This window comes from Euwallacea fornicatus, chromosome 11 (genome assembly GCF_040115645.1).
Source record: "Euwallacea fornicatus isolate EFF26 chromosome 11, ASM4011564v1, whole genome shotgun sequence".
NCBI classification, from domain to species: domain Eukaryota; kingdom Metazoa; phylum Arthropoda; class Insecta; order Coleoptera; family Curculionidae; genus Euwallacea; species Euwallacea fornicatus.
The window spans coordinates 3,040,453-3,058,898 of NC_089551.1; the positions used below are offsets into that span (position 1 = coordinate 3,040,453).

The window sequence follows — 18,446 nt, forward strand, 5'->3', positions numbered from 1 at the left end:
GCCATTTTGAGAAGTGACCGCCCACTTATTGGAGTCATTTTATAAGTTGATAAAATACTTTCTTATGAAAGTCATAATATACTATGCTTCCCGTTAAAAAAAATAAGTTTATGCCATATTTTAAAAATGACAGCTGTCAGAAAAAAATTCAGAACGAAATCATTTAGAAAATTCACATTTTCATAACTTCTCCAGAGCCGATAATTATACCGCTAAATCGATTAAAAGAAATCGACAAAATTCGGTTTGTGCTAAATATCTCGTACCAACGACTTTTTCAAGAGACCAAAAGTGACTTAAAAAAAAGTCTAAATTCTTTCCCTCCTTTGACCGATTTCGTAACTCTGCTAATTTCCGCGATTCCTTCACTAACCAACGAAAAAGAAACCCACCGTATATAGATGATTTCGCACAAGCGTTGTCTCTAAACCAAACAGCTGGCTCAACTTCGAAAAAGAGTTTGTCTTGCTTAATGAGTGAGAACATTTTTAAGACAACTTTAATGTCTACTATTTGAGGTTTAAGTTTCTGTGTACCGACCGGAAGGAAAATCTTCATTACGTCTTGAAAAACTAACTGTAATTTCACTTGTTTACTTGCAGCTTGTAAAGTGAGATCATCCCCGAAATTTGACTCAAATGGGGCTTTTGAATAAAGCCGTTTCGAAATGCTCATGGAGGCATTAAAATTTTTTCAAAGCTCTCAAAACCACCAAATCAGGCTAGACTTTCTTTCTCAACTCGTAATGTCTTATTACCAATCAGTTAGTCCTGTTTGGTCAGGTTTTGGACCTCTTTCGGGCTAAATACTTTCAGCCAACTTCAGCCTTGCTTTGATTTCCTTTTCACGTAACTTCCTCGTGGTTGCCTGAGGAAGATCTCTCTTAATTTATTTTATAACTAGTTATTTGGTCAAGTTCAGTTAAGTTTTAGATGTGTTTTGAGCTCACTTTTCGACCTATTTTAGTAATGTTTAGGCAAATTTATGCATTCATCTTCATTCAGTTTGATTTCTTATTCCTTGTTTTACCCTGCACGTCTAGCGTATCTACTTTTGAAACAAATTTTGTTTACTGCATTCATGTCGTAGGAAATTATTCAGATTTAAGTGAGGACTCATAAATTCTTGGGAAAAGGCTATTTCACTGTCTAAAAATCATGGGCGTATTAGAGGGAATTCTTAAGGTTTTCCAATAGCGACCGAGAATAAAGTTTTCATAGAAATTACCACCATAAAAAGTACGTCGTTGCATCACTGAGTTTCAGGAAATAATTTAGTCTCAAATATCTGTAAACTCTTGGCCGAGAAGAGCTCTAAAAATCATGGGCGCACTTGAAGGAATTTTGAATTAATCTCTACTCAATGCTTTCGGGTGGCAATTGAGAATAAAATGGTCATAAAATTTACTACAGTGAGAAGTGAGGCATTGCGCTGCTGACTTTAATTAAACTTTTGTTTCAGGGATTTACAAGCACTTGGGACGTGATTATTTCACCGTTTAAAAAGTCAACGGCAGAGATGGGTACTAGAAGGAGTTGCGAAATGTTTAATCGAAGATTTTTCATCACACCAAGGTCAGTTTTTTTTTAATTAGCACTTTATAAAAAGTGTTGTTACGCCAATGATGTTTACAACATAATTGAGTTTAACGGACCTGCAATCATTGGAAGAGCTTTAAAGACGCACACATAATATATTTATTATTGTTTTATTGCCAAAATATCGGGTGATAAATTTCCCGATAACCACTACCTAATATGGGGAAGTACAGATTAATTTGAGCAGTAGCGCAACTTCCATCAGTTCTTTCAGTCTTCGACAAATTAAATCATGTCATGAAAACGTAGTTTTTATCTATTTTCACCTCAGGCAATCTTCAAGGGGCGCATTCAGAAAATTTGCAGCGGTCGAGCGCTGCAGCACTTGAAGCTCGAACGCGCTGACTACTTTTCGTTCGAAAATTTGATTTGATAAACACCTACTAACTTGATATTGTGAAAGGATATTGAAGATTCAAAATTCCATCAGCCTGAAGGCTCTGTGCTTTTTTTTAAATGAAATTAGTCCTTAAACCGACATGAAATTTTGTCAAAATTTTCCTGGAAAATTGGATTTTCGCGAGCGAGGACGGCGCAATGGTGCGAAGACACCAGTCTGGGCCTATTAAAAGCTGTGAATGTTTCATTTGCAAAGCTCACTTGGCAGCAATTACGTTATGATTTCGACAAGTGGCATGCGGCTCAGGGCCTTGGTGACGTCACAAGACGCTTGGACATTTAAAACGCGTGAGGAGGGATGACGTCACAAAGAGCCTTCGGTCGAAAATGTCCGATTCGTAAATGCGTTGTGGGCCTGGAAGCCACGGCGAATCTCAAATAGCGAGCATTCGGCAAATGCCAGCTAATGTGGAAGGATGATAAATATTCGTCGCTCGTGGTACTGCCATTCGCTGCCCTCGCCTCAAGTCGGCAGAATAGGCCTAATGAATTTAAGTTCAGAATGTTTAACGTTTATACAGGAGTAGAATCGACGAATACGAAATAAGTAATGAAATAAAAAAATGGAAATTTGTAAGCAAATCTGTTTTGTGGTTACTCTGTTGAATGCAACTGATTGTTACAGATAGATAGTTGTGCATAAATAGTTATTAGATAATGCAGTTAATTGAAGAAATTGAGCAAAAAATTACTTTTGGTTTTGAAGTGCGAGTCGAATTTAACTTGCGCAAGTTTGTTCTATGTGTCTGTAGTGGATAGTTGTTGTTTTTTTAGAAATAACGCTGCACATTATTGCCAAGTTGTGTGAAGTCGAGTTACGTCGACTGAATTCGTGTCTAGTCGTGTTGAGTCGGATCGGGTCGTGTTGAATCGAGTCAACTTACGTCAAGAAAATTTTACGACCTCACTATTATGACAATCCCAGTACAAATAATTCAACAAGCGGTTTGCCAAATTACGATTTTGACGATCGCCGCCCCCTGTTTGCTTTTGAGATGTTGTCTGTTCCTGTAACGAATTGTGGGTTTCGGAACCCATCTCCGGATATGGGCACCCATCAAAGGAGAGTCAAGTTACCATCCTCAAAACGGCACACACCTGGGCTGTCACTTGATCGTCATCGAGAGACCCGAAACGATAATTGTGATGTTGTGACGTGCACATCGACGGCACCTCGCTCGTTTCCGGTATAAAGAGAATCCTCGTCCCTCCCAATCCAAACCAATAAGAATAAGCTCGCTCGCCGTACACGTACAAGTAAAAAGGACATTTTATTCAAAAGCTTTTGTGGTGGGGCGACGCATCTCCACGGGCCCCCTCCAGTAGCGGAGCCCGACTCAGTTCAACGGACACAGCTTTAGTTCGCACGCAGACGTTTGTTAGATATAACGTCCGCGCACGTCCGTTATCTGCACGTTACGTTACGTTAAAGCTCAAGCTCAGTGTTGGGGATAAATTCGGGGCTGCTTCTTGCGTGCCTACCAGTGATTGTCCGGCAGGCGTTATGTTCGATCGGGCTCATTTTCACTCAATTTGTGACATCACTGTTTGACTCAGTGCTCAATTGCAGGAGTGAAATTCGCTTTGTTTGTTTGGATTATCCGCAAGTGTTTTTGGTGAGTGTCTACATTGTTAATGAAATTTCCCGGGACTTATCTCACCTTCACGACCTAACGGGGCAATGACAAATCGGTTTCGAGTACCACAAATCTTGATGGGCAATGAAACATTAAGATGGAGCACGCCGGGGAATGCGCGGAGCCCAACATGGGCCCCCGCATGGGGCAAGATTGATTGGAGATTGTCTTTTGGTGCTTGTCTCGTTAAGCTCCCGCCAACAGGGACGTGGGACTGAGCGGGTTCGATGGATAGAATTTGTGACTACAAATGATGATCTTGTGACCACCACACAAAACAGTCCCCAAAATCTCCTAAGGGCCAGCAGATCAACGTCCTGCCAACTTTGCTTACAGATCATTTTGGCGGAGACCATGAGACTTCCTTTGCCCTAAAGTCACCGTTTTCCTAGATCTTATTTATCTTCTTGGTAAAGTTGCCAGGAGGTGCATCTACGGGCCCGAAGGGTGCATCTCAAAGCGCTGATAAAACTATTGCTGAAACTTCATCCGGGAGATAATTTCCATGGAAACCATGAAGCCAACCAAAAGTGAGGTTTCTATGGGAATTATCGATTTGGTAAAGTTATCTGGAATTTCTTATTTTGATTTTTCGGCATTTTAAATTCTCCTTTAGTTGAAAATATTTTGCAAATGATCTTTCCCTGATAAGGCACGTCTATGTGTTGCATAAGTTTACAAAGGTTCGGTTTCATTGTGCTTCGTTGGAACAAAAGCAGCCGTACCCAAAGTTCGGCGTAAGCTGATCTAAAACTGCAAAGGTCAAATTAATTAACATTCTACAGAGAATAATCTAGTGAAGCACGACAATGGCTAATTGTTTCGGATTCTTGAGTCTAATGGAAAAAGAAATATATTTTCAAAGAAATTGATGAGAAGGCATCAAGAACGGCTAATAGATCTAGAGGAGTCTGAAAGTGTGAATGAGACCTTTGGTGAGAAATGAGAAAATTGAATGAACATGGTTACATTGAGGATTCTACGGGTAACTGAAGAAATTTTCCGTTTAGCTCCAGGTTTAGCCTTTGAAGGTCGTAAATACGAATACGGATACACCACCTCCGAGAGATGCAAAATTTTCTAACACTTCCTGATTCTGAGATTTCGAAACTAATAGATTTAGCAAACATTGCGTGTATGAGAAAATGAAATTCCTTGCCAAAAGAGAGTTCCCAGAAACTTTATAAAAGTGCGGAGGTGATGAATGTCGAGGATAATAACTCATCTGCTTTACAGTCTGCAGAAGGGCAATTCATAGTATGACTAAATGACCCGTTAAAAGAAGAAAATGACCATGGAGCGGTTTACGAGGTAGTCTTGAGTAGTCAAATGTATTTTACGCTTTTATTGTTCTTTACTGAAGCCAAGTTATTTTGATATGGATCTTCGTAACTTTTATAAAATTTCAGTCCTTTAATTGACACTAATCAATCCATTTAATCAAGACCAACACCTGGGAAACCCGAGCTACCCTATTTTTTGCCAGTATCCAAATTTTAAGCGCCGATATCTCAGGAAGCCGTGCGGTAATTTATTTGAAGAATGGCTCAAATTAATCGTCTGAGTGAGCTCTATGAGCCTGTGGAAACCGGGTTGTAACATCTTTCAATGTCTAAAACACGGAGGCATTTCGATACTTATTTTTGCGAATGTGAATGTTTATTTATTTATTTATTTATTTTTTGAGAATTTTTAATAGTATTTCGAAAACAGTCCCTTGGGATTAACACAAAATTCATATGAGTTGTCCGATACCTCAGGAACCTGAAGAGAAAAAATACTCTAGGGGACCAATTCACAAGGCGGTCCCTAAGGCTCTTCCGATATTTAACGAGTTGGTTATCTGAATTATTACAAGATGAAAATGTTATATAAACGTATGTCCTAAAATGTTGTTTACGAGATACAGCACGTTAAATGTTAAGAAAAATAAAATATTTGTCTTTGTATTTTCAAAATGCCGCAAAATGTTTTATTAAAACTCAGTATACCTACACAATAGTTTAAACATTTACATTTACAAGTATATTTACCTTCTATTTAAAGAAAAATGCTGTAGCGATACATGTGCGTAGGGGTTACCATGTTACCTCTTATAGAGAAATGTGAGGTGCGCCACTGATATTTTATAAACTGAATACATGTTTTTAAATAACCTGTTCAAAATACACTAAAAATGTATCTTTTGTTTTTTTAATGTCATAAGTCGTTTCTTTAAAACGTTGTATAATGGAGCCGTCTGAGGTAATTGGTAATAGCCCTGGTATTTTTTAACGTATTCGGGAGTCCATGAGAAAAAAAATGGACGTATGTATTATCGCAAATGGTGGTAATTTTTAACAAGTGCTGTAATGTGTTTAATTTGGAAAATACTAGTGGCGTACACCCTTTCCCCTATAAGAATTAACATGGTAACCCCTGCGCGGGCCTATGATGGCAGCAGTTTTCTTTAAACTGAAGGGAAACGTACTATTTGGATTACTGTATAGGTATACGGAGTTTCAATGAAGTAACTTGCGCCATTTTGAAAATGTAAAGAAAATATTGCATTTTTATTAATATTTAACCTCTGTATCTCGGAAACGATTCATTTTAGGACATACGTTTCTACGACATTTTTATCTTAGAACAATTCACTGAACCAGCTCCTTAAATGTCGGCACTCTATAAGCCTACGTACGTGACTCTGATATCTCTCCTAGTTGCTGGGATACAGAATCGCTTTGACATCAAATTTCTCGATTTTGCTTGTAAATAAAGGTTCCGTCGAACTGCACGTCTGGCTCCTCAAAATGAACATCGAATACTTATCTCATTTCGTATTTGCCTGATGGCAACCTCGACTTTCCTGCGGGCCACGCCACTGATCCTGCCTCATCTTCATTTAGCCACTAATCAAATTCATGGAACGTTTAAATTTGAATATCCCACTTAAAAATTCACGGACTGATTACAAGCATGATGGCGGTTTCACTTATATAGCACGAAATTAGTATTCTAAAAAGATAATGACGACACTGTGTTTAAGAATTCCGGGCCAGAAAGAGGGATAGAAAGTTTCTTTTTGAAGTTTTACCGCCCCCCAAAGGGCACGAATTTAATTCCGTGTATCTTCTCTGGAATTATTAATAATATTCGAAGTGAGCGTGTCCTTCCTGGTGAGAAAAGAACGTCTAATTACGACATGTGTCGAGGCTAGACAAAGCCAGAAAGGCTCACCCACTCTTCTGGCGTTATGTAGTCTGTTAGAGCAAGACGTCATTAATCATCTTCAAAATGTCCCCGAGGAACAAGAGCAACTTAAAAGCTTTGGCATGTACTGCTTTAGTGGAGAGTAGATTTTTCCATGTTTCTCATTGTTCGGCATTTAGGGCTTATCACACAACCAAAAGCTTATACAGCACTAGTTTGTTGTTAATAAACAGAAACAATGCCAGGTCATTAATAACCAGTCCATCAGCCGAGCCGGGTTGTAAACTTATGAATAATTTGCGGTTTGGGGCTAATGTCTTGGACAATCAAACCCCTAGGGGTTTGGCATTTAAAATTGAGGCTAGTTTAAAATTTGATTAGGTCGAATTAGTTGTCTTAAGCCCTAATGGCAATGCTAACACACAAACGAAGTTTAATTAATTTTGAGAAGAGGATTTGCCGAGGGGCTTTGAACAGACAAAACTGTAAACAGTCGAGGAAACTGCTTTGTTCTTGAATGTAGCACCAGCCCCGAAGCTTAGAGACAATAGTCACTTACTTGGATTATATCTCGCCTGGCGGGAGAACGCAACCTCAAAGTTTGTCATCTCTTATTGAAACAACCATCAACGGCCATTCACTGAAACTACCACGATCGATACAGAGTTACACACCCAACAAAAGCCTTTTGAATTTAATTTGCATGTAAAGGGCACAAGGTCGATTTAATATCGTACATAGAACCAGTCCCGCAAAGGGTCGCGCAGGGTTTTTGGAAATCAAAGAACGGCCCAACCAACGCAACGTTGAGGTTTTTATTAATAGATTCTCATGCTGAACTCACCAGAAGATCGGTTTAACAAATGGACGTTCTTTCGTTACAAACGGCGGCCAGATGGGCAAAAAGTGAGATCCACATTTTCAATTTGAAGTTTACGTCATCGGCGGTTATGAGCCGTGGAGGCGATTTGTGCGGATGAAATGGGCCGGCGGGAAGTCTGCAAATCTCGTTTTCTACTTCAATCCCTATGAGTGCAAATCAAGCCAAAATTTTTGACATTGACAATGAAGCGTCATTGGCCACTTGACAGCGCCGCAGGTGACGTCTCCCTCGCTCTCGTAGGCTTTTCCCGTAGGGCGACCGTGATGGTTTGACAAAAGCGCAACGCCTAGTTGCCATTTACTGCGGCGTCCTCGCGAACATGCCAAACTCTGATGACATCACGGGAGATTTCGAGCCAAAAACGCACAGTTTCAACGCAAACCTTTTAGAGCAGAAATCTCACTTAAAACAAATTAGGAACGGTTTGTAAAATCGATTTTAATAGATTCGCCTTGCTGTCATGCTAAAATAAAGATCTCGTCTTAATTAGAAGGTCGAAACTTATAGGAAAAAAGGCGAATTTGTTTCACACTCGAACCGGACGAATCTTCGGCAGCGGGACTTTTTACGGGATTACCGGAGCAAGACCCGGTTTTTTGGGTTCCCAAGCCATCAGATGTAGTCAAGCAGCAATCGTCATTAAATTTTTTCAACTCTCCATTTGTGCTTCATTAATCATCAAACCGAAAGTGTCGCATGAAATCGTCTTCGTTGCCGTCGGCTCGATTCCATCAGATTCATTATGAAAGTGACGCCTCCTCGTTAAAAGATCGCGTTTCAATTAAGAAATATAAGTGTCAAATGTCCTATGCGAAGAGTATTAACAGCTCACAAAGGGTTGCCTAAATGTCGGACAATAACTGGGACAAGAAAAAGTGTCCCGAGTCGGCCTATTACATGCTAAAGCTTTTAACACCGTCGTTTCGCGGAGACATCCAGAAGATGATTAATGACGTCTCTTTTCGACGCATTGTCAGAGGAAGTACGACTGTGTTTCTAGCTTTAGTGGTCCCCCCGATGTGGCTCATTAAAAAATAAAAATACCTCCAGTTCACACTTCCGAAGACTGCGAAAAGAGGTTGTGTAAATATAGGTAAAAGTGATGAATGGGGCGAGAATGTTGGTTTTGGGTTTGCGCCAAAACGGGATCTGTTCACGAGAAATAAGCCCATTGGTCTGAAAAGTTGCCGAATTCTTAACAAAAATAGTCGGGTGGAAGGCAGCGGCGCACCAAGCCCGAATCTGGAAAAGTGGTTTTCGGGCCAGGACGAAAAAACAATCGAGAATGGAACATCCATGCTGGCCAATTATTACGTGGATATTCCAGCAAATTTGACTGTAACAGGCCTATTTGGGAAGCGTTTTTGCTCCACGACAGGACCGACTCTGTTTAATTTTAAATGAAGATTGTCAAACATTTGTAAAGAGAAAACCTGCCGCTGTTCCCTGGCCGAATTGAAGCAATGGTGTACTAAATTCTTGAATATCGGGTAGACATTCCTGACGTCAAAATAACGTGTGATGCGATATCGTCGGTCGTATCAGGTTCAAGAATCTGACCCCTGAGCTCGGATGTGACTCGCCTCCATTCTTCTCTCATTCAAAACTAATGCCGCGAATCTCAAAGGTTTAGATTGACAAAGCTGAAGCATGACTCGGTTTTCTTTTACTCCCCAAGATCGACAAACGTAAATTCCACCCCTTTCGGTGAAACAAAAGCCCAAGAAGCTTTCCTTGAGAGCCAAAAAGTTCTCGTTGGAGCAAAATTCGTCGACGTGCTTTATGGGGTGTATCTCCATCGCGTAGCGGCAATAACTCTCCCGTTTTGGCGCAACGGTTTGGGTGGGACACGATACGAACAGACTTCATATTCGGAAGTGCACTCCACTGTTTCAGGCTCGGAAATTAGTGTTTGCCGTTAATATTTCAAGTCGGACTGAAAAATCCGGTTTAAATCCTCTCGCTTGAACGTGTCTCGCTTGGATTGTCCCGAAACTGAAAGTCATCTCTTTTTCTGCTGAAAGACACTACTACTAGTTTATTGATTTATGGATTTGTTAAAACTCCTAGAAATGCACAAAGTCGTAATAACGTTACATTAATCCAATCAAATCATACTTGTTGAGACGTCGGTCGAACCAGCCAGCTCCTGCACGAGCCGTCATATACAGAGCGGGTCATTTAAAAGGCAAGTTCGAATCGATTGCGCTGTACGCAGGTCCAATCTAGAAAAATGTTCTGAAATACAAAAGGGCGAGGAAAAAATTGCTCTCGCTGCAACGCAAAATGGCGCACGTAGTCTGTAGATGTTCCAGGGCGGCCTCAACGTCATCGATACAAGTAGTGAGTGTGAAAATACCTCTAGATCTGATGGTTATCGATAGATGTGAAACGTAGCAAAATGGTAAAGAGCAAACACAAAGGAAGAGAGAGAAAACAATGGAGAAATGGCAACGAAGATGAACAGAAGCGGGAATCCAGTGGACTAAGACTTTAATACCTGTAATACGAACATGGACAGAAAAGAGATGTGTGGAAAGGGGGAAAACAGTTTTCATTTGGCACAGTTCCTAACGGGACATGGGGTGCTATCAGACATGTCTGAGAAGAATTGGGAAAATAGAGAACGAAAAATGTGAATATTTCAACGAGGAAAAAGATTATGTAGAGTATGCCTTTTTTAAATTCACAAGCTGGAAAAATAAAAGAGAGACACTAAATGAAAAGATAGGACAACAATTGATACCTGTAAATATTGTGAAAAAGTTGGTTGACAAAGAAAAACATTTTGAGTTGGTTGGAAATTATATAGCTGAAATACTGACGGAGGAGAGAGACGAAAGAAACAAAGACAGAATATAAATGGGACATGAGGGAAACTATAAAAGAATGAACTAACCGCCCCAAGTAACGTCGAACGGCGGTTCCACGGGAATTCAGGGTGAAGAGAGGAGGTGTCCCCTTTAGTGAATAGTGGTCACCTTTAGAGACGGACCCCACATAACCCGGCCGCCTGACCATCAGCCCGGGTTCCTATGAAGGTTTTTCCTCCTCCGGCAAAGAAAACGGGTGGGTTTTTTAAAAACATAAGTAACAATAACTTGAAAGTTATGCCAGCATGGACGAATCCAAAAACACGTCTATAATACGACGGGGGAGATGATTGAGGGTATGATGAATTTACCACCCTCCACCAAATGTATTCCAACCACCCCGAGTAATTTTTTTTTAACTGACATGGGAATGATTGCGACATGTCGCCGGAAAGCATTTTTAATGGGCTTTTTAGTGGTACTAAAGCTTCTGGAATTCTCCCCTCAAATGTATTCGATAACGCCTAAAATGCAGAATCACACCCTCGCGTAGAATTAAATGGTTTTCAATTAGGAATAGGCAATAGAACTGATCATTAATAGAAAGTTTTATTGCAATTAGACCACAGGGTAACATTTGCTACTCGATATTCGTATATTTTTTTATAATGGGTGTTCGTTCTTTTTCACGCAAGTGTACAAGCGACATTCATCTTCTTAACGCATATTGACAAAAATTTTCTTAGGAATTTCACGACGCTCAGTATTAGTTAGCTACTTCAATTCATCAATCATTTCTGATTGGGTTCTGAACGCTACGGATTTCAAGTGAACCCTCAAAAAGAAATACAAGGGCGTGAAGTCGGGAGGTTCAGGGGGCCGCTCTATTAGTCCTCTTCTTCCAATCCATATCACCAGGTAATTGTTATTTAACCACTGCCGGATTTCAGCAAAATGTGACGGTGCCTCATCCTGTTGAAATCTTAGTAATTTTCATCTAGTTGTAATTCGCCGTTTTCGTCCTGCTCATTCTTTAGCTCACGGCTTGTTAACGGTTGAACAGCATTTTCTAGTAGTAAATTTTACGATATAAATTATTGTCAATAAACAAAGGTCCTATGATAGAATCTCCGCGGATTCCGACCCAAACATTCAGTTTTTGTAAATATTGAGTGTTTCTCTCATAACATGACGGTTTGAATCACTCTAGACTCTACAGATGTGCCTGTTGAGGATACCATTCAAGTAAAATGTCTACTCAACACAGATGCAAACGTTTAGCAGTAGACGGGGCTAGTTTGCATTCAAAGGTTGTATCACTTCGCAATATTCAATACGTCGGTCCGGATCATCTTCACTCAATTTCTGATCGCTGTTGCTGTTGCTGTTTTTGATGGGTCAGTTAAAGTCGATGCTTGACAGAGAGACAACGATGGATTGTCGGTGAATCATCCGAGTACTTCGATTTGAGTAAAGCTCATCTAATGTCCTACTAGGTTGATTCCTTTTTTTATTGGCCACAGAACCGGTTTCTTCGTATTCCTGTATTAATTTCTTAACGCAGGAAGGATGAATGTTCGTTCGAGGACGTCGCTGGCGAAATATTTCTGTGGTTCGTGAAAGACAACGTTCCTCAACATCATACATAAAAACGATTTCAACCCGTTCCGCAATTGAATAAACCGCGTTTCGATTGAAAATTTGCGAGAAGAAGCACGAAGTGAAACTCAGATAATAAACAGGATTCGACGATTCATTGGATAGAAAAACATTAACAAATACCGATGGAAGAAAAATACCTAATTTTTTACATTTAACATTATTAACTCTGATAGCAGTGCGCATCGAGTTCGTGAATACAGGGTGAGTCGTAATGGAGCCGACACAGGGCAGGTGTTTTTTGAATTTTTTTCTTCTGCGGCTAGATGCTCAATTAGGGGTAAGGCAACGTCTAAAAGGGCTGGGACTTTTTTATCTGCACAGTAACTAAAAAACGGATACCATTTAGTAGGAAATGTAAAACTTTATTCCCCTTAAGCGTTTTTGATAAAATCACAGTTTTATGGAACAGAATCAAAGTAAATTTAAAGGGATTTAAGGGGATTACATATCAACCCGCTCACTAAATCAAAAATTTCCCGCCATTTCTGAGCCAAATCGCGCTGGTTTCATGCCACGTTTAGGATATCTGTCACTTGCATGACTTTGGCAAATTGCAAATAGCAATCCCGTTAAATCTCTTTAAATTTGGTTTTGTTCCATTCTACAAAACTGCCATTTTATCAAAAATCGAAAAGGGGAATAAATGTTTTGAAATTAAATTTGCTGTTAAATCGTATTGTCCGACTGTTGGTTAATTTACAGATTTAAAAAATCCCACTGCTTTAGACCTCACTGACTCCTAATCTAGCCCGTACTGACCATCCATCGATTTCAAATTTCTACCATTTAAACATTTTGTTGCAAATAAAACATGTTCCGAATTTGGTCGCGTTGTGATGACGCATTACTGAAAATTGAAGTTTTTTAGAAAATTCTCAAGCCAATTTCGAAAGGGAATATCTCGTCAAGTGTAAATGGTGGAAAAAAATTCAACAAATCGTCATATTTTGCGATCACCTGTGCCGTGTCGGTTCCGTTACGACTCACCCTGTATGACGAAAATTTATCATGAAAAATGATTTGCATTGAGCGGCGAATCTCCCGGTTTGATTTCAATTACAATAAAATTTGGAATTGTCAGTTCTATTAGTTATTCCTGATTGAAAACCAGTTAATTCTATGCCTAGTTGTGATATTGCATTTTAGGCTTGATCGAATACATTTGAGGGCGGAATTCCGGAAACTTTGGAAACCATTGAAAACCTCATTGGAAACGCTTTGCGGCGGAATGTGGCAACCGTGCCCGTGCTGTTAATAAAAAATGACTTGGGGAAAGCTGAGGTGCATCTCTCCCCCATCATATTATGGCAGACGCGATCTTGGCATTTATACTTTCGAAAAACCCACCCTGCATACGGCCCCGCTGATTGCAATTTCATCACCACATACGTACGGCACGTACCCGGTCCGGCTCTGGCCTGAGCAGTAATTCAACATTCGGCTGCCTACTCAGATTCCCGGTACATGTAACAAGGAAACCGACAACGCATTAAAGAAAAACCGCTTAATGTTTGTTTATGAAGAAGCAGATAAAGTGCACTAAAAGCTCTCCTCTTATCCGCAACATCATCAGCGGTTGCATGAGCGACTTTTGCAACCGAGAAAGAGAGGTTCGTGAGGAAGTTGTTAACCTATATTTAGCGGGGTTCACGTGGAGGCCGTTTAGGTTGAGAGCATGACCCAAAACAGTACTGGTTTATTGGTATCTGGGGCCATCAAGTGCAGTTCGTTTCTTGTATCAGCATCAGCCCCACGAAATGAGTCGATTTAATAACACCGAAATCGATGCCATCTCGGCAGACAATGGCGACAAAAACCTGCTCATTTCACGCGCGTTATTCTATAAAAGAAAAACATTCGATCTAGGGCTTTTTAAGATTTGTTCAGGTGCCGATGATTAGGTGGGAACCATTCCATCAAGTGGAGGAAAAAAAATTTTCGTCCCACCTGCCCCTCTTAAACGGCCCGAACTGGGACTAGCCGAAAGTTAAATTCGGTGTGAAGTGTGCTAGTTGGGCATCAACTCATTAAAACGTCCCTAAGTAACCAGAGGTATTGGATTACGTATAATAAGTCTTGAGCGTTGAAAGGCAACAACGCGTGAGAATTTAATTAGGGAAATTCTCACTGAGTTCGCTCAGGATCTGAGGAAATTGCTCTCATTCGTGTAAGAAAACAAAACTCTAAAATTCGTTGAACTGTAAACTGCGACAGCCGTAAAACCGGGCCCTCAGGTAAATTACCCCGGGGCAGAAATCTGGAACTGCTTTTTTATTAGTTGTCGAAGGGGGCCCAGCTAATCTTGCTATCTGCCTATTGGGTCCCGGGTCTATAACAGTAAAATAAACGCGAAATGGTTCAGAAATCGGCAAACTCGTAAAAAATAACGTACTCGAAGAACGGGAGAAAAGTTGCTGAATTGCCTAATGGCCGGCGAGGAGGGTTGATTCGGTAACGCAAGATGTTGTTTTTCTCGGGGTGAAAAAAGTCTTAAAACGCAGAAGATCATACGTTTAGAGGTCAAATCAGTCAAAAGAGAGAGTCAACGCTTTCCTCAAAAATTCATATGAATCGGTGAAGTTTTGCGCGAGGCACTGATGGGAGATATTTTACCAAAATTTGAAGATTCAGAGATTTGAAATATTACAATTCCAAAAAGTTACCTGCGTCATTGGAAAGAGTAGATTTTGGCCTATCATTCCTTGAAAGTTTGTTTGAATTACTCACGTTTCACATGAGGCCAAAAAAGGAAGAATCAGTGTTAAGACATTTTACACAAATTTCGAGACCCAAATATACAGAGTTTTGGAGAATTATAAGTCCAATATGGACAAGCGGAGTTTCGTTTTAATTTCCTCAAAAATTTACATAAGTCAGTAGCGTTCGCACGAGGGACGAACGGGCCAAAAATTACATGCAGAGATCCTGTACAGAACTGAACGTATGTCCGGATCTGTAGAATTATGAATTTTTGAAGTCTCGTGGGAAAAACTCTCTTCTTATATGTGTATCAGGAAGACAAGCTTTAACTGGACGCCCTGTATATTACCGATTTCTAATAACTTCTGTAGTAAACGGGGCACAATCTACAGGGTGGAACATCCGAATGGAATAATCTTAATGTCTGCATATTTCGGCTTACATGATACAACACTTCAATTTTAGAGTCTGAAACGTAAGAAATTCATTCCTAAACTCTACCCCTTTTGCGACCCCCAAATTTTTAAATTGGAAGTATGGATTTATGATATTTCATTTGAGAGGTCTTTCCATTTTCTATTCGAAATTGGCGTAATTTAAACTTTATATGAAAAAATAACAAAAAACAAAAAATAAATTTACGTAATGAACGAAATTTTTTTCAACGAGCTAAAAAATTATTAACTAATATAATTTCGTTATTGATAATGTAATAAACTAACAAAACAAATTGATCTCAACGTTGTTCGACTTAACTTTTCCAAATTGCTGGATAGGGAAGCGAAGATCGCCAGAATGGCCAGCACGATTACCTGATCTTGCTCCATTAGAGTTCTTATGGGGATATGTGAAGAGTATGATGTTCAAAACTAAACCACGTAATCTAGTTAACTTAAAAAGAAGAATAACGCTTGCAATTAGGTCGGTTACGCCTTAGATGTGGATTAACGCTAGAAGATATTTTTTTTACGACCAGGATACTACCAAGAGGTTCCAAGCATGCATTTTGAATATGTCATAGAATATCGAAATTGATTTTTTTTGTTATTTTATTATATTTTCAAAAATGAAATGTTACTAGCTAATAAGTTTTCGGTTCATTGTAGAGAATGTCGTTAATTAAACTGAATTTTTTTTTCTATTAGTTTTTGCAGTAAAATTTAAAACCATAGCAGTTTTAAATGGGAAATGAAAACGTATCATAAGCCGATACTTCCAATTTAAATATTTCGCATTGGTGCAATTTTCGCGCAAAAGGGGTTGAATTTAGGGATGAAATTTTTACTTTACAGGATGTAATTTCAGAATCCAAAATTGACGTTTCGGTATTTTTTTCGCGTATGGTGCAACGTGCCGATACCGAATTTATTCCATTGGGTTGTTCCACCCTGTATAATTTTTAATTATTTTAAAAATGGAAAAAATTGGTCATCGATACCTGATTTAATGTGTACATTTCGAAGGTCTTAGTCCGTCCGACATCAAAGCGGAGTTAGTTTCTACTCTGGGGAAATCTAGCCCTCAACAATTGTAATATATTGGCAGATCGTATCAGCTGCAAAGACGAACTCCACAGTGGTCGATCCACTGAGGTGACGACGTCAGTTTTTTAGGATGTGCGTGGGATAATTTTTATTGAGTATCTCCCTAAAGAAAAAAACAATCGACGGAGAATATTATACAATTTTATTGCAGCGTTTGAGCGGAAAAATTGAGGAAGAACCGCCGCATTTGGCGAAAAACAAAGTCGTGATTCGTCAAGACAACGCACCAGTTCACGCTTACGTCATCGCGACGGCCAAAATCCATCGAATCAATTTCCCCCGTCCGCCCTATCCGCCAGATTTAGCCACCTCAGATTATTTCCGATTTGCACACTTGAAAAATGGCTCGGTCGATAGAAATTCGCTAAAACGGGTAATTGGGGGATGTGTCCGAGGCATCCAGCCTCGAATCCAATACCAAATTTCAGACTGAGCATTCGATTGTAACAAATTCGTTTACTCCCAGTGGCATTCTCTGGTTAGTTTCGGGCTATCTGCCGAATTATTTGGTATTCAATCGCATACCTGGTACCGCTACAAGACCGACAAAATCCGACGCAAAGCTGTTCGGTATCAAAAAGCACCGAAAGCACTACCGCCCGTTGGACAGATAACAATCCTAGACGATGATGCATTAAAATATTAAAAGGGCCCCTCAGACGGCCTGGATTGTGTGTCACATGTAAATTACGTATAATTGAAATGCCATCTCTATAATGCATAGGTAATGGGCTAATAGATGTCTGTCGATAGCAGAATGACGTGGCATAATATCGAATTCCACCTGTAACTCAAGTGGGTACGAGAGGAAATAGATCCTTACGTAATGTATAGTAATAATAATAATAATAATAATAATAATAATAATAATAATAATAATAATAATAATAATAATAGAGCGATGTCTCTTGTAATGAATTCTCCCCAACGTCGTGACTGGCCTATCGGTTAAAAATCTTTAAATTTCGGCATTGATAATCTACAACAATCGGAGGTATTGTATCAAATATCTTGCGAGTCCTCGACTTTTGCTGTTGCGGCCCCCTTTAATGTTGTTTTCAGGCCGGGCCTGAGGTCGTTTCACATTGCGTGAGATAGAATAATAATTGCAAATTGTAACATAGGAATTCAAAGGCGAGGGGATTATTTACAAATTGTCGGTGTGTATTATGCAAAACCGCTTTTGTTCCCATTAGTTGTATTGTTTATCGGTAGGTGAGAAGGACTCATTCACTCCACAGGCAATTAAAAAGCGTTTATGGTAGTTCCACATCATATTATCGAGTGTGAAATGAATCTCTCGGAGGCCCCTAGTAGGCACTTATTCGTGTAAAGTGCAGAGAAATCCCATGAATTTCTCAATTTGTTACACTTTAACGTTAATCGAAGCGACACAAAAGGCTCCTCGCCATGTAATGGAGCTCCGCTGATTAGTAATTATGAGCGCTTAATGATGCCCCGATGGGTACGATTCCGTTTTAGGACATACATAAGGCCAAAAGTCGACGTACATGATGCAAAACATCCCAGGTGTTGCATGCGATCATCAATAACACCATGACGAACTTGATAATTACCCCCAAACAGGCGCAGGATGTTGCGGTTGTGTAATACTTTTTGCCCTTTACCAGGGGCAATAATCAATCTTTTTTCCATTACTCTGGTTTTTGTTAGTAATAATTGCCTTCATCTCATTACGGGGGATTGTGGAAATCGAGCCAAACGTCGATAGAGACGTCGGCGAAGGGGAGGATTAGGAAGCCCTAAAACATGCACTAGTTTAGGCGTTCTGCGAGTGCTGCGAGTGCAATCCCGGACTCGATTTTTGCAATATTGTTTTAAATTCCGCGTTGGACTAGGTTCTTCATTTCATCTCTAACTGCGAACACCCTGTAGAAAAGAAAAACACTTCGGTTCGATAATTTGTTAACTTGACTGCGCCCAATTGCACGTGCGCTCCTCAACAGCAACTTATTTCCTGTCCTTATCCGAAGGCACGTGAGAAACAGGGACGGCTG

General features: G+C 39.9%; 2 protein-coding genes and 1 long non-coding RNA gene across 9 annotated transcripts in view; 2 read left to right on the forward strand and 1 right to left on the reverse strand.

The window, feature by feature from the left end:
* Positions 1-1,591, forward strand: part of LOC136341993 (uncharacterized) — a 64,246-nt gene extending 62,655 nt beyond the window's left edge. For both annotated transcript variants that reach the window (XR_010732584.1, XR_010732585.1), the window contains exon 3: positions 1,462-1,591. This is a non-coding gene — a long non-coding RNA (uncharacterized lncRNA). The remainder of the gene's footprint in view (positions 1-1,461) is intronic.
* LOC136341985 (uncharacterized) overlaps positions 1-18,446 on the reverse strand; it is a 185,995-nt gene that overhangs the window by 87,332 nt on the left and 80,217 nt on the right. The window lies entirely within an intron of this gene.
* Positions 3,335-18,446, forward strand: part of olf413 — a 66,655-nt gene continuing 51,543 nt past the window's right edge. The window contains exon 1 of the mRNA XM_066287387.1: positions 3,335-3,613. The gene's annotated coding sequence lies outside the window, so the exon portion shown is untranslated. The remainder of the gene's footprint in view (positions 3,614-18,446) is intronic.